At 38.1% G+C, this 14,900-nt stretch overlaps 1 long non-coding RNA gene across 1 annotated transcript in view; it reads left to right on the top strand.

The window, feature by feature from the left end:
* LOC140243700 (uncharacterized) overlaps nt 1–14,900 on the top strand; it is a 77,246-nt gene extending 62,346 nt beyond the window's left edge. Inside the window, exons 3-4 of the long non-coding RNA XR_011902243.1 lie at nt 2,716–2,900; nt 13,347–14,900. This is a non-coding gene — a long non-coding RNA (uncharacterized lncRNA). The remainder of the gene's footprint in view (nt 1–2,715; nt 2,901–13,346) is intronic.

The following is a 14,900-nucleotide window of genomic DNA, read 5'->3' as shown; positions in this document are numbered from 1 at the left end:
ATTTAAATGATATGTAGGTCCTACAGCGTCTGTGTATATAAATGACATATCTTCTCCTTTTGAGTCGATATTCATTTTATATCACTTTGAACATGATTACGTTGCGACAGTCCTCACTCATAGCGCCAACACACACACACACACACACACACACACACACACGCACACACACTCACACACACACGCACACATACACACTCACAACCTCACATTAGAAAAAAAAAAGGATATGCATTAACGGGCCTCTTCATGTCCATTTCCATTCTGCGAACGTTCTCCTTTTACCGGCATCGTTTCAGGGACATATAAGACCACGGCATCACAGTCATTTTCTCTCAGCGCAAAGTGATGGATGGAGTGGAGCTGAGTGTCATAATTAAACGCCGGTCATTGTGGATGCCATGAGCCCTAAAGGAGGGTGGATGGGGGGGGGGTGGCTCGTTGAGTGAAACGGTGAGTGAAAATGTTGAACAGAGAATTAAAGTACTGGAGAAACCCGTATTCCATTCATTGTTGTTTTAAATCCCCACTCTCTCATCTGTCAACACCATATAAAGTGGAGGAAAGTGACAATAGATGCAATTGCAAAGAATATTTGCGGACCGGAATGACCATGCATGGCAGCTATAGGTCAATAAATTTGACTCTTAATTCCACGGTCATGATCATTTGATTAATCAGGGACTCTCATCTTTCAGCGACTATAATGCCAGTAAGGTATAGCAAAGCCACACAGCGTATAAACATTTTTGCTCCGTGGTGATCTTTACGTCATCCGCTACATTTCTGACTTACTCGATTTTAAAACACTCTAACTTTGATTACGTCGGCCATAACTGGGGAGGGGGGGGGGGCTTCTTAATGAGAAGAAAAGAGGTTTCAGTGAGTTATGAGATGAGTCATGTGCACTGCTATGTATACATATACTATTGTTAGACACAGTAAGCCCCGTTATGACTGAAATGATAAAAAAAAAACCGTGTCCATCCCGGACAGGTCTGTATAAGCTGCTGGGAAGCGGCATTGGCTGAACGTCAAAAGATATTCACTTTTACAGCGTTTGTTGAATTCCAGGAATGGTCACAATGCAAAGTAGCCTTCTGAGCATTATGTTTGTAGCAGAAACCACTTTTTCTGTTTTAAATGTTTTGTTGATTTTTTTGTAAATGTTTGAAAAATCAAAGCTGTTATTAAGAATCAGAAGTTTCACGTTAGTGACAGGAAGTTATCCACAAAATTCTTACCATAAAAATTTTACTCTTCTTACTTTTGTTTTTACCATGAATAAAAGATGATAATCATTTTCTAGACAATTTTGTTACTTTTTGTAATTATAACAACAATAATAACAATAATGATAATAATAATAATAATAATAATAATAATAATAATAATAATAATTATTATTATTATTATTATTATTACTATTATTATTATTATTATTATTATTATTATTATTATTATTATTATTATTATTATTATTATTATTATTATTATTATTATTGTCATTATTATTATTGATTATATTATTATTATTTTTTTCTTATCATCATTACTATTATTAGTAGTATTCTCATCATCATCATCATCATCAAAATCACCATTATCATTGCTTTTATTATAACCATGGCGATCATTATCATCTACAAAAAACATTGCACCACTTTTTAGCTCCAATTCTCAGTCATTCACACGAGATTCTTAAGCTGGTGTATGAGTGATCGGGATTTCTCAGGAAGGAGCCAAAAGCTTAAATCCTCCCCTAGTACCATCATTAACGCCTACACAGCTGGCAGAGAATCCCTGAAATAATCCGCACAAAAAGAACAAAAATTATTCTACAGCAAATAGGTCAGCGATGAAAACGAAGAATCATTTTTCTCGGACATTAAGAAGGGATTGATCTTTTAGGAGAATCCTGAAGTTGCAGATTAATAACTGGAGGAAATAATATGTCCGTCTGCAAATTACGCGGTATCCACCTTAGCCAGGTAATTGAGACCGTATGTTCGGCGTCTCATGCTCTGGCGAATTGATATATTGCACGGCCCAGATGATTGTATGTGTTGCATCGAAGGATCTATTTGGCGCTTTCTGGTTTCCAGCGCGTCTTCGACTTGTGTATCAATCTATCCCCCCCCCCTTTTTTTTTTAACAAAACCCTCTGACCATTGATTATTCTCTGTTGATGCATGTCTCTGATTGAAAAATAGAACTCACTGCTATTGAAGATAATATATATAGAAGCGTTTTAATGTAGGCTTCTCGAATATATTTTTTATATATAATTATGTAGACTTTGTTTGGTAGACTTGGTTGGTTGTGTGTTGTTGTTTTTGTGATTTTTTGTGGTAATTTTGACCATTGATAAACAATACATTGATAAAGTTGAGAATATTGATACATTGTAAGTGAATCAATAGATGTGGCTGAAACAAACGGAGATATGTCACGTACTATGATACGTAATGCAATAATGAGTTGTATTCATGCGAGTGTGCCTCACGCTTGCCTGTATCTTTTTGTATGATCATTTTATCATAATTGTGCTTCCGTTGGCAAGTTTTATTTAGTGCAATTTTAGTGGAAAAAAACAAACAAACAAACTGGAGAATTGCATACTATAAATCAAAGGGAGAGAGAAAAAAAAAATTGTTTATCCGGATCTCATTGCAACGGGCCTTTATCACAAAATTGTTCTTCCTTCATTCACAGCGCAAAAACCCAGACGACAGGCTGTTTGGCGCCGATCCCGTGGAGCAGAAAAGAGGCGGTTCGAAATCCATCGACTATGCCGAGGATATGGTCAAGTTCGCCCTCTGGTGTCGACAGATGAAAATCGACTGCTAATGCGTCCCGTGTTTTTGTTACCCATCTCCCTCCCACTTTTGTTCTACAAGGTAAGTTATTAGCCTTAATGCCGCCTTGTGCTTTGCGTTCGTTGGATGATGTAAATAAACCGTTACTTTCTTACACTGGGTTCACTGGGTAGATAGTTATTCGTCATTACGGATTGGGTAATTCACTTGCTAAATCATTCGATAAGAACTAAATAGCGCACTTGTTCTTCCTCCACCCCCCCCCCCCCACGCCGCTGAAAATGTTTTAACCTTTTGAGTGCTTTCAGTGTCATTTTGGCACCGAAAACCCCATAGCATTGTACATACGGTCAAAAATCCCAGGCCCAGAAAGGGTTATCTATAGTCTTCGTTATGCAAGGCACTCTGCATCGTACAACAACAATAAGAAAACAGAATATTATCAAATGTCACTTAGTCATCGCATTTGCGTTTACCCCTTCACTCACTATGCTTTCTTAGAGATTGGAATGAAAGATGATTCTCTTCGAAGAAAGTGATCGACCAAGAGTGCTCTTTGAAATGAAATGACATTTAGGAATAATAACCTCAAAGAAAATATCAAATTGCTTTAGAGAATATCGGTGGAATACTCGTCATTTTCTCGAATTCATGGGTATGTGTTTGTATTTGGTCATGTTTTGTTTTGCTTGGCTTTGGATTTTTTTTTTTCTTGATATTAAAACACGACAACTGCCATGCATGGCACTTCACCGTGTGCTCATCTCCACGTTCTGACACCCCCATTACAGAACTTATTGAAAGGAAAAGAAATGATCATCTATAAATCTGGCAAACCAAACAATCTTAGGTTTCTTGACCTCATTAACTTGTCATATCCACCGTATTCTTTCTTACACGTTTGACCGGCACTTCAAGTTTATGCTTGTAGTCCTATTCATTCGCGCTTCCTGTCCAGTTTGACGGTTCTCTATTCTGCTGTTTATACCTCTCCATTTCCGTGATGTCATATTCCGTAACAACCAGAGCAATCAAACTTTTACGATTATTGTTGTCCGCTTCGGTAATTTCTCTATCAATCTTACCCCCCCCCCCTCTCACTCTCTCTCTCTCTCTCTCTCTCTCTCACTCTCTCCATCTCTCTCTCTCTCTCTCTCTCTCTCCATCTATGTCATAGCTATCTCTCCTTCTCTCATTTTTTTTTAACCTTTGTCACTTTCAACCCACTTCATCTTAATAATTACCAATATATGATTTGTTTTACAACTTATACTTACAATTATTACTGGAGTTGTATCTCCCTCTCTCTCTCTCTCTCTCTCTCTCTCTCTCTCTCTCTCTCTCTCTCATACACACCCACTCTCTCTCTCCTTTGTCTCTTGCACTCAACCCGCTCCCTGGTAATTAACAGATATAATTTGTTTCATTTTCGGGATGGAGCAAGAACACTCGGTCGTTCGACGATTAGGCCTCAATAAATAACGTTTCCTCTAAGAAAAATCAAATTACCATTTCACCGATCAGGATGAGCAGTGAAAGACTTAGGATGTAAAATATTCCTCCGACAATCGGAGACAACTGACATTCTGAACAAAGAGAATACCTTGGTTAACAGCATCATCGCGCAGTCACATTTAAACGCTTGTCAAATGACAGGAAAGCTAATATCAGATTTTTTTTCTTTAAAGTTGCATATACAATGTCATGACTACCGTGATAAACGTTGTATTCCTCACGATCTTCCAGCGTACAAGGTATATTTGCGTGTAAGTGTTAGTGTGTTGGCTTTTGTGTGTGTGCTTGCGTGCGTTTGTTTGTATGTGTGGGTGTGTTCCATACTCTTACTCAATGTCTATTCATATTATGATTAAACTTGCCTGTACAGACGAATAGTTGATTCGTATTCAGGCCTAGATACATTTCTTTTCAAATTTGTTTTTGTTTTATTTACTAAATCATGTGCAATATTAAGTCTTTATTCTTTTATTTATTTTTTTTTTTGCTGGAAATTCAAGGAATTGACTTTCTGACAGTAGATAGTGATCAGTTTTACGCTGGTTGAATGCCACAGGGATTGTTTTGCCGCTTTACCGTGTCTAATTACAAAATTCAGTTTTGCGTAAATCTGGCAGATAATTATCTTGTATCCTCCCCGCTTACTTTGATCCCGTAGTCTTTCTTGGACGTTTGGAAATAAATTGCCGTAATGTTCATACTCAATTCACCGCGTTTCTTTCTTTTTGTTAATACCTTCGTACTCCAAATCAGTGACTGACGATGGTGATCGTGTGTTCAACGTCACACTCTTGATAATTATGATGATTTTGGATTTAAGATTTTAGAAAGAGAAGAAACAAAGAGCTTCGTGTAGGTTGGATCGCCTGTACGTACAAATTAGCGACGCGATGCGTCGTGTGGCGTCGTTGTTGATGAGAATTCGACCCGACCGATCGCTACCTAGGTGCTAAAATTGGCAGTCGATGTATGTGAATGTCATCGCTTGACTCACGAGTTGGCATTTACCAGAGATTCTATCTGTAGGATTATTGCTGACGCTAAGCCGATTCTCTCTCGTCCATCCACGGACGATCGGCAATCATAAGAGATTGGTTACCGAGACAGAATACTTTGCTTAATGGAGACAAGGGAAAAAAGATGAAGTGAATAACACCCCCCCCCATGAGTTATTATCCCAAGTGCATTCAGCTGAGCTCGACTTGTTTGCTTTCGTTTTATATATTTTCTAGTCCCGCATTCGTGTTTTCTGCACAGTACGAGTGTGAGTTTTCCCATTATTATTCGCTTGAGTTCAATAAACTATCTCCAACATCTCACGTCTTTATATTATCTCTACCTAATCCTGTAAGGATTTCTGTTCTATTTCCAAATCGGCAACCGGACGGTAAATGTTCATGGCTTGAGTCTAACACAGTGCTCACCCACGCTGACAAGTAGATAGACGTAACTTGCAAACCCTTGCTCGTTCTTTTTGGGTACGTGAATCTCAAATTCGTGTTCAGGACATCTGCAAGTACTTTTCGGCATCATGTTTACAGTTGTATTGATCCATTCATCTATTAAGTGCGCGCAAAGTCTTTGGCTTTAACACTGACATCATTTCTTATCCTTTTCCAATGATTACGAAATGATCTGTAGTTGACTGTTACTACTCAAAAGACGCGCCATTCGCATTATCATAAATTCTTTATATTTGTCTCTTACGAAACACCTATTTTTTCGCCTAAACACTTTCAAGATATTTATATCTCACAAACAGACATATTCATGTACGTATTTAAATGTACGCAACAAATCAACTTCCCCTATATTGTTCCATAACATATTGCACTTGGTTTTATTTTCATCTTTATTTTATTAGTTCCTGCATTATCATGTTATGTTGCAGTATGACATATACGATAATGTCGAGGAGTTATAAAGCATGAATAAAATGTTCATTTGGAACATAATACTTTAACTTATGACGTACACCAACAAAAATTTGTTGGGAAATATTAGAAGTGATATGTTGAGCATGAATGTTCTATTTCAAATGTTCATTTACATAAATCCCAAGAAAGTTAGTATTTTCTGTTTATAGTGCTAATGAGTTACAATCCACCACGATATTGGAATGTTGCCTATCATTTTTATTCTTCCTATTATGAAAATGATTAAAACAAGCCTTTCTCAATTTCGGTGATAATCTATTGCTTTTAATCCATATTGGACATTTTCATGCAGCAATTCAATTTTCAAGAGTTCTCAGGAGTGACCGAAAATCTGAATTGGAACAGACCACATTGGTGTCGTCGGCAGAAGAGAATGTATTGCAGAATAACAGAATGTTACAAAGAGATAAAACCGAACCAAATCAACAGATGTTCGTTAGTTCCTTGCCAAGGTATAGGGTCTACATCAGATCGATGACGTCTTTGTGGAGGTATTTGAAGATAAGAAATTATCAAAATGTAACCTGGCAGCTCCACAGTCTATTCCTCACAATCTTCATTCATACAGAAAGGAAAATTTAAAAGGCATTCCAGATGATATTTTTCATAATTTCACATCATTGTAGTACATTAATCGACAGCTCCATGTATAGATTTGTCGATTTTATTGTGGTTCTTGAGCAGAGAAACTAATACACTGAAAAATCGTGCACAACGAATTACACTGAACAGGAGCCTCACATAATTATTTCAGAAATGTATATAGCAGTGCAATTCAATTACGATACCGATTGCTTAACAAGTTCGCCTGTGTAAGATCTATGCACGCCTTCTTCTTTTATTCTGCTTCCTCGAGCCCCAACTCACGCATTCTTATGGTGAGGCTGCCATGTCATTATCCTTGTTCATTGCAATTTGTTACAAATTTTCAAAACATTCTTATTCCTCATCCCAATCACTTTAAATTCGGCATAACTAATTTATAGTTATTCAAATGTAAAAGTCTGAAAATCACTTCATTCCACGACCTCCATCAAATCCAGAGGAAGCTAACTCGCAGCAAAAGAACAAAATAAATTAGATTAGATTTGCTCATTGATTGCAAAAGCTACGAGGAAGAAGAACAAAGGTCAGTGTCATGAATCATAAAAAGCAGATATGTCTTTTGATAGACTGATGTCGCATGACATGTTTATATCACAGCGAGATTAATAGATTTACTCAATAATGTAATATGTACATGTGTGTGTGTGTCTGTCTGTCTTTCTGTCTGTCTGTCTGTCTGTCTGTCTGTATACTCATAGCCTTCCACCCCGTTGAATGAACCAGAGCTCTTTCAAGATGAGACTAGATTGAGTTGTAAAATCCCAAGGTGATATCAGTTGGAAGTTTTTAAGATAGAGTTGTTAAGGTGTCATTACGCTGCTATAAAGGTGATTAAACGGAGATTCCGGGGGCTCAAATTTAGCTGTGAGTAGGCGGATATTTTCCCCGGAGATCTCTGTTCAGTCTCTGAGTATGGCTTGTAGCGGACGGCACTGGCATACAGCGGGGAGGTTATTAGCTTCTCACCTGCTCGCCTCAGCCCAAATAGTGTGAGGTTTTTGTGCACTCTTCCCATGGGTTTGTCTGTACTTTTTCCCCAACAGGCAGCATTAAAACACCGCACACCTTCTCGGTGCGGAAGCGTTGCTTGTTAGTGCCTAGCTATTACGAGATGCTATGATGGTACGCTGTTGCTGTTGTTGTTGTTGTTGTTGTTGTTGTTGTTGTTGTTGTTGTTGTTGCTGTTGTTGTTTTTATTGTTTCCTCTTCTTCTTTTAAAACAATCTTCTTGCGGTCTTGATGTAACATATAGTATATTTTGTTAATCATTGTTATTACAAGCAGCCAACCACAAAGACAATCATATGAAAAAAAAAAATCAGCCCAAGCTGGGAAATGCCTATAAACTAATGTGGTCTAAGTGCAGTAAACGCACACCCACACATTCACATACCTCCGTTTGCTTAATGTCTGCTACCAAGTGATTTCAGACACACAGTGTTTTTCGCAATTAATTTAACCGAAGCAAATTCGTCTCGAATGTTTTTGTCAGGTGTACGTCGCAGAATGTATTTTTGCCAACAAACGGAACATGGCAAAAAGAAAAGAAAAGGCGTAAGGCCTATAACTCAGGTTGACTAGAAACATATGAAAAAATGGATGAACCTTCTGAGTGCAAATAAAAGAAGAGCAAGTAAAGAGCTGGATAGGTACCAAGATATATAGATCATTCTCCAAGCAGAGGGAGCAGTGTGTTCCTACATATGATATAAAACAACGAATAACGAATGCTGCGCCAAAATGTTAAGGTCTGAATCCATAAACTGTGTTCAGTGTCTGGGATCTTCACCCTGCTTTCACCCAGCATCCTGCAGCAAGACGATCTATGGCTGATGTGCGAGTGAATTTTCTAGCTCTCGTCGCCAGCAATTTCCGATCTTCAAAATGGGCTTTTTTAGCTTGAGAAGATAACAATGACAATAGCAGTGATTGTATTTTGTCCCTCCTTATAGTCGATTGTGGTGCTGTTTTTTTTTTTCTTCAGTGAAAACTGAGTAAGAGAGATGGGGAGGTGGGCTGGGTGGGGGGAGTGGGGAGGGAGATAAGTGGTTAAGGGGGTATCTCACTGAGCGGCGAACGTTTGCGAATGTAGCGAATTTGGGAATTCGCCATGGTTCGTAAACGGTTGCAAAAGGTTCGTTAACATTCGCAAGAAAGTTCGCAAACGGTTTTTATTGTCGCAAACAGTTTTTCTTGTCTTAAAGAAATTTTGAACATGTTCAAAATTTCTTTGCGAACCTTTGCGAATTTGTATTTTCGCTAACAGTTGCAAAAATTCGCAAAACATTCGCAAAACACTCGTAAGAATTCGCAAACGGTCGTAATACGGTGTTGCTAACATTTTTATATGATTCGCCACTGCTTGCGAACAAGTAACCACATGGTTCCTATATAAAAGCTTCTGAAACAGACAGGGTTCCACTCTAAGAAAGTTCTTGAAGCTCTTGACATCTCCATCATGATTGTAATTGCTTCAAAAGCTTTTCATATTGACTAAAGTCTGTCCTCTGCAACAAGCACTCTCTGAATCTCTTTCTCTTTTCCTTCTCTTTTCTTCTTCCTTTCTTGTTTTCCTATATTTCATTTCTCTTATGCTGCACAACTCTCTAAAAAGAAAGAGTGAAAATGTTCACTCTTGAAGGAGTGAATTACAGAAAAGAGTGAGTTTTGAGTGAAATTGGAGTGAATTTTGAGTGAAAATATCTATTTTCACTCATTTTGGAGTGACCTTAGGGATCACTCGAAAATCTTGGAGTGATCCCTGAGGTCACTCAAAAATGGGTGAAAATGAACATTTTCACTCCAAAATCACTCTAATTTCACTTGAAACTCACTCTTTTCTGTTATTCACTTCTTCAAGAGTGAACATTTTCACTCTTTCTTTTTTAGAGAGAATAGCTGTAGCAGCAGCCTGACAAAACAGCTCTTCAAGGATAGCAACACCTCTTCTTGGCAGAAATTTATTTCCATATCCTGGAAATCCATCTTGAACGGTTGTCACAAGAGCTCTGAATTCAGTGGAAGGTTTCATGTCGTTTTATGGGTCTTACTATACACAATCGCCTGGTACTTTTCTAGGTCCAAGAACATTCGCAAAATTGTCGCAAATGATTTGCAAACAGTTGCTAATATTTGCAAAACTGTCGCTAACATTTGCAAAATTGTCGCTAACATTTGCTAACATTCGCTAATAGTCGCCACCTGTGTTCGCAAACACTTTCGCAAACATTCGCTAAAGTGTTGCTAATTGTCGCTAAAACATCGCTAAAAGTCGCTAACTGTCGCTAATGGCAGAAGCGAACTTTGATTTTTCGCAAACATTCGTCAGAAAAGTTAGCGAATCTCAAATTCGCTACGTTCGCAAACGTTCGCCGCTCAGTGAGATACCATCTTTAAGGATGACAAGGGGAAAGGGAGGTTGTAATCAATTAACAAAACGTACAAGGCTCGGAATAATGGAATTAGACAGTCTTAACATGCTTAAGGATTTATAAGCTTTTCGCGAAAAAAAAAATTGTAACAGGTATTTCTAGTGACATACGCAGAACGCTTAAAGCATCTATTGCTTACTTTCGTACGTAAAATAAAATTCCTTTTTTTTTTGGGGGGGGGGGGGATAGGGAATTACATATTGGCAGGATGAATCCCCCCCCCCCCTCCTCCTCCTCCTCTCGCTTGATTTTTACAAGCAGCAAAAGTTTAAGTCACGCAAATCTGTAACGATACACAAAACTGCCCTTGGGTGCTGTCGATGAGCTTTCCTTTTCCAACTACAGTATGCAGCGCAAACTGCTGTTTAACCCAAATTCAGCGTGAAAAGCTATGGAAATCATAATATTTGCCCACTTCACTGACATATCAAATTTTGGAACCGTAGGTTTTTTTTTTTTGTTTTTTTTTTGTTTGTTTGTTTGTTTGTTTGTTTGTTTTTGCTATGTGTTATCATTGTAAAGCTAGGTTAATATTATGTTCATGAATATGGTAAATGTTCACTCGTCAATATCAATAATACAAGCGTTTTCATTCAGTGCCTATAGGAAATCCCAGGGCGAGGGGTACAATGGAAAGAGGCCCTCTTGTGTTCATGACGGCGAGACACATAGAAACATATCAGAGTGCATATCGCCCTCTTCGTGTGAGTGGTAATGACAGACACGCCTTTTTTTTCAGTTAGTCTCAGTACTCCACCGTGGTATGTCAGGCAACTCATCTCTGACGTTAAATACGTTCAGAACTATCTGATTTCCTAAAATCACCATATTTATTACAATATGCAATGTCCATCTCAATGACTTGATTTTTTCGCTTGCGGTCGCCATGTTATTGCATTTCACAAGAGAAGAACTGATGTGACACTCTCGTTTCTACTCCCCTCTCCTGTCCTGTCAGTGCTTGCTCGATGCAGTCTTACTGCCCATTGTTGGCAAAGCAGTTAATGAATTTTAGAAAGATAGCTGTGTATTTAAGGACAATGGCAAAATGTTCGGCTCTTTGGGTCCCCTCTTCCATCGCGCGGTAATGTAAGAGTATAATCATATTACACGTATACTACCATAAAGAGGAACTCCACTTTTAATCGAGCTGATGTTGTTAGTAAAAAGTAAAATTATCCAACCAGTAAATTTGGACAAAGAGTTACAACCATGGAATTTGAGCAAAATAGCAATATTGATCATAACAATAATTTTGATTACGCATGCATGTTCTTGCCTTCATGCAAATAATTCGTCGCACCTTTCAATTTGCAACATAGTATGATTGTTATAATAACCCTATCTAATTAATGAAGCATGTCAGAACTTCAACAAAATGAAAAATATTCTTGGTAGTAACCCCCTTTGCAATACATTTAGAATGTTGATGACTCGATTAAACAAAACCAAATTGTAAACAACATGGGGACAAGTCTATACCTTTAAACCGCAAGTCAGCTCACAATGAGCTCTTTCGGTTAATAATGGGTCCGTTCATTCCATGGTGTTCGATTGCAGTTATCGATACTGCTGGGAAGACAATAATGAGCTGGAATATTTCTGCTGGGTAACGAATCGATGTCTAAAAGCCTATGCGGAATTAAACTCGCAGCGTAACCCGAGCGACCCGGTATGTCACATTGACTACGATTGGTGATAAATTTTTTCCCATGAGTTGAACGAGTAATGTTTCGCCAAATCGAAATAACAGCATTTGAAATAGTGCATGTTGTGAGGTAAATGCACAGCCTAATGGGCAGTGTGATGATTCTTTGTATATTCGGGGTTTTTCTATTTGAGGAACGCTGTTTGTCCAATTCGCAGGAAACAGCGGTCTGGGTATACTTATACTGGCAAATATGATTGGTTTGTGCTCGCCGTATTGCAACAGTTCGCAGTTTAAACGAACGATACCCATAAGTGTCATTTTCCTATCACGTAGTAATCCACTTTTCCTTTAATTTGCAATTCAAAAACTACAAGCGCCCGCTTTTCACACGTTTACATTGCATTTCAGGAGTGCTAATTGTTTTGTCTGTGTCCACGTCTGGTATGGCACATTAAGCAATTCTGAAACGCCTTACCGGCTGCCTACGCTGTGAATTCTGACTGTAATTACGCAGACTGGTCTGCCGACGGTGTAACTCACGTCGTATTTTATGTAATAAATAAGTTCCCGCTGACATCACGGAGAGAACACCACGACTATACATCCATAGAGAATTACCAGTACTTTATTTCCAGTGTTTTATGTAGTCTTAGATCAGAGAGAGGGAGAGAGAGAGAGAGGGGGGGGGGGGGAGTGATGGCAGTGAGCAGTGGCGAGAATATTGACTACTTACCGCGAGCTTCGTTCGGCTGTAAGGTCGTGTTCCAAAGAGTGTCGCATTTAATTCGATGTTACACGATTCTATGATTGCGTGAACACGTGACTGCGTGCGAAAAGATTGAAGGGTGCAAAGTGTGAATAACTTAGCGCATCAGAGATATGAACCTTGAAGGACGCACAACATTTTATTTACTATTGTTTGGGTTGGATTGTGGTTATGTTTTGTTCTTGGGAACATCAGATTCATAATAGCTTCTTATCAACACATTGTGTTCTTTCCCTTAAGAATTCTCTTTAATAATTTCATATCTTGTATCTTCTTCATCATTTTCCATCTAATTATCATTGATGCAAATATGCAAATGTGGAAAAAAGAAACTGTATTCCGTGAGTAGAATCCATTCAGTCTTCGGTAAAAAGTCGACTTCCTCGAAGCATTCAAGCCACATGTTTAATCCTTTTTGTGCTAATGAGTAGAATGTGCGAAAAAAAAAATGCACAAATACCCTTAGAAACGAAATTTATATGCCACGCAGACGGTTAAACATAGTAAAAGCTGCCTTTTTTAAAATTAGACACACGACAGTCGTATGTTTAACTTTCTATTCGATTATTTTCTTTTGTTTGTTCTCTCTTTTTCTCTCTCTCTCTCTCTCTCTCTCTGCAGATTCCATGTGCCCACAAATGCGTGTAGATAGACTGTTTAAAGCCACATGCAACCCTAGCTGCAGATTGGAATTCAACACATCACTCGACAGATTTTCAGCCTTCTTTTAGAATAGCCAGGGCGCCCTCAGGAAACATCACTGGCAGAATGGTAACTGCGCTCGTGAAATCAGTAAAGCGCCACCTAGCGAAAGGCTTCATCATCGCGCTCTCTCCGCAATTGACGTCACGCCAAACATTATCCTCCATCATGCCAGTGGTCGAGAACTCAACAAACGTTTTAACATCTGTAAAAACTTACGATCTGATCCAAATAATGAGCCTTGGTTAGTTCTTATCTTGTACATCCTCAGAAGAACCGAAATACAATGAAAAGGGAAAATTCACTTCAGTAGACAAAATAATGTGCAGCTGGAAATTCAGTGGCTACTTAATGATTTTGATTGTTGGTTCTATCTACTTCGTAAAACCAGGGGATGTTAAACAATTGCATATGCGCAAGCAAAGTGTTCTTCTGCAGATTCATTTCTGCAGTTCACAGAATGGTAATGTTTTAATTCTCGAAGAACATAGTGATTACAACTGTGTACTTGGTAATAAATACAATATCTGACCAATATCGATGTTTCATATTTATGATGTTTATAATGTAAATGTTCGATGTAATCTATGCGTAGTTATCGGTATTAAATATTTTTCGTATAGAAAAAGAGGGAGTATTTCAGAAGCTACATATTGGCCATAGCTAATTTTTCTCGACCAACAATGAATCGTGTCATCACCACGAGCTGTTAATTGATTGTGATGTTATTTTCCGTTATGACACAAACTCATCCGCACTGCAAAAACTCGGCAAGCATGGCAAAAGGAGAGGGAAAAGAAAAACCGTAATAGTATCATTACCGTCTATATCAACGAACACACGCTAGCAATTGCTAAAGGGGAATCCATTTTGGTTTTACTTTAAGATTGAATTCAAAGTAAATTTTGTAAATATTCATGTGCTTATACTGCATTTATGAGTACACTGATGGTCTTTGATGTGTCTTGCTCATGTTTGAACAATGTGCTTGTTTTGTCAATCTTTAGCATAGAGTCGAGGAAAATTTCACCTGTATATTTGTTTTCTTGTAAACATTATTTTGGCATGGTCACAGCACATGGATCTCAACTAACGGCAGTACACGGGAAATAATTATTTCCTCGTTTGTAAATTACGAATTGTCTTTTGTGTCCAGAAATCACAAATACGGAAGATAAAATGAAGGTTGAAGAAGCATCCCTAATACATAGTGTTTATGAACGGGCAAAATACCCACAATGAATCACAAAAAGATCAATTAAAGACATAGCTGATTTTTCATTTCAGGACGTGAAAGAGACGTAATTTTAGTCAACGATCTTCTGAAATTTCTTTCTGGAAAAACAAAGATCATCATTGCATGGATCCTTCCCAAGTAATGAAATGGGCAGTGATGGGGCATGCAACCCACTTTATCTTTCCCCTGCCCTGCATAAAATATTTCGTTTTATTTCTAACTTATTACCCCGTAAT

Source organism: Diadema setosum, chromosome 20 (assembly GCF_964275005.1).
Source record: "Diadema setosum chromosome 20, eeDiaSeto1, whole genome shotgun sequence".
Taxonomy (NCBI): domain Eukaryota; kingdom Metazoa; phylum Echinodermata; class Echinoidea; order Diadematoida; family Diadematidae; genus Diadema; species Diadema setosum.
This window is presented reverse-complemented; position numbering and strand designations above follow the sequence as displayed.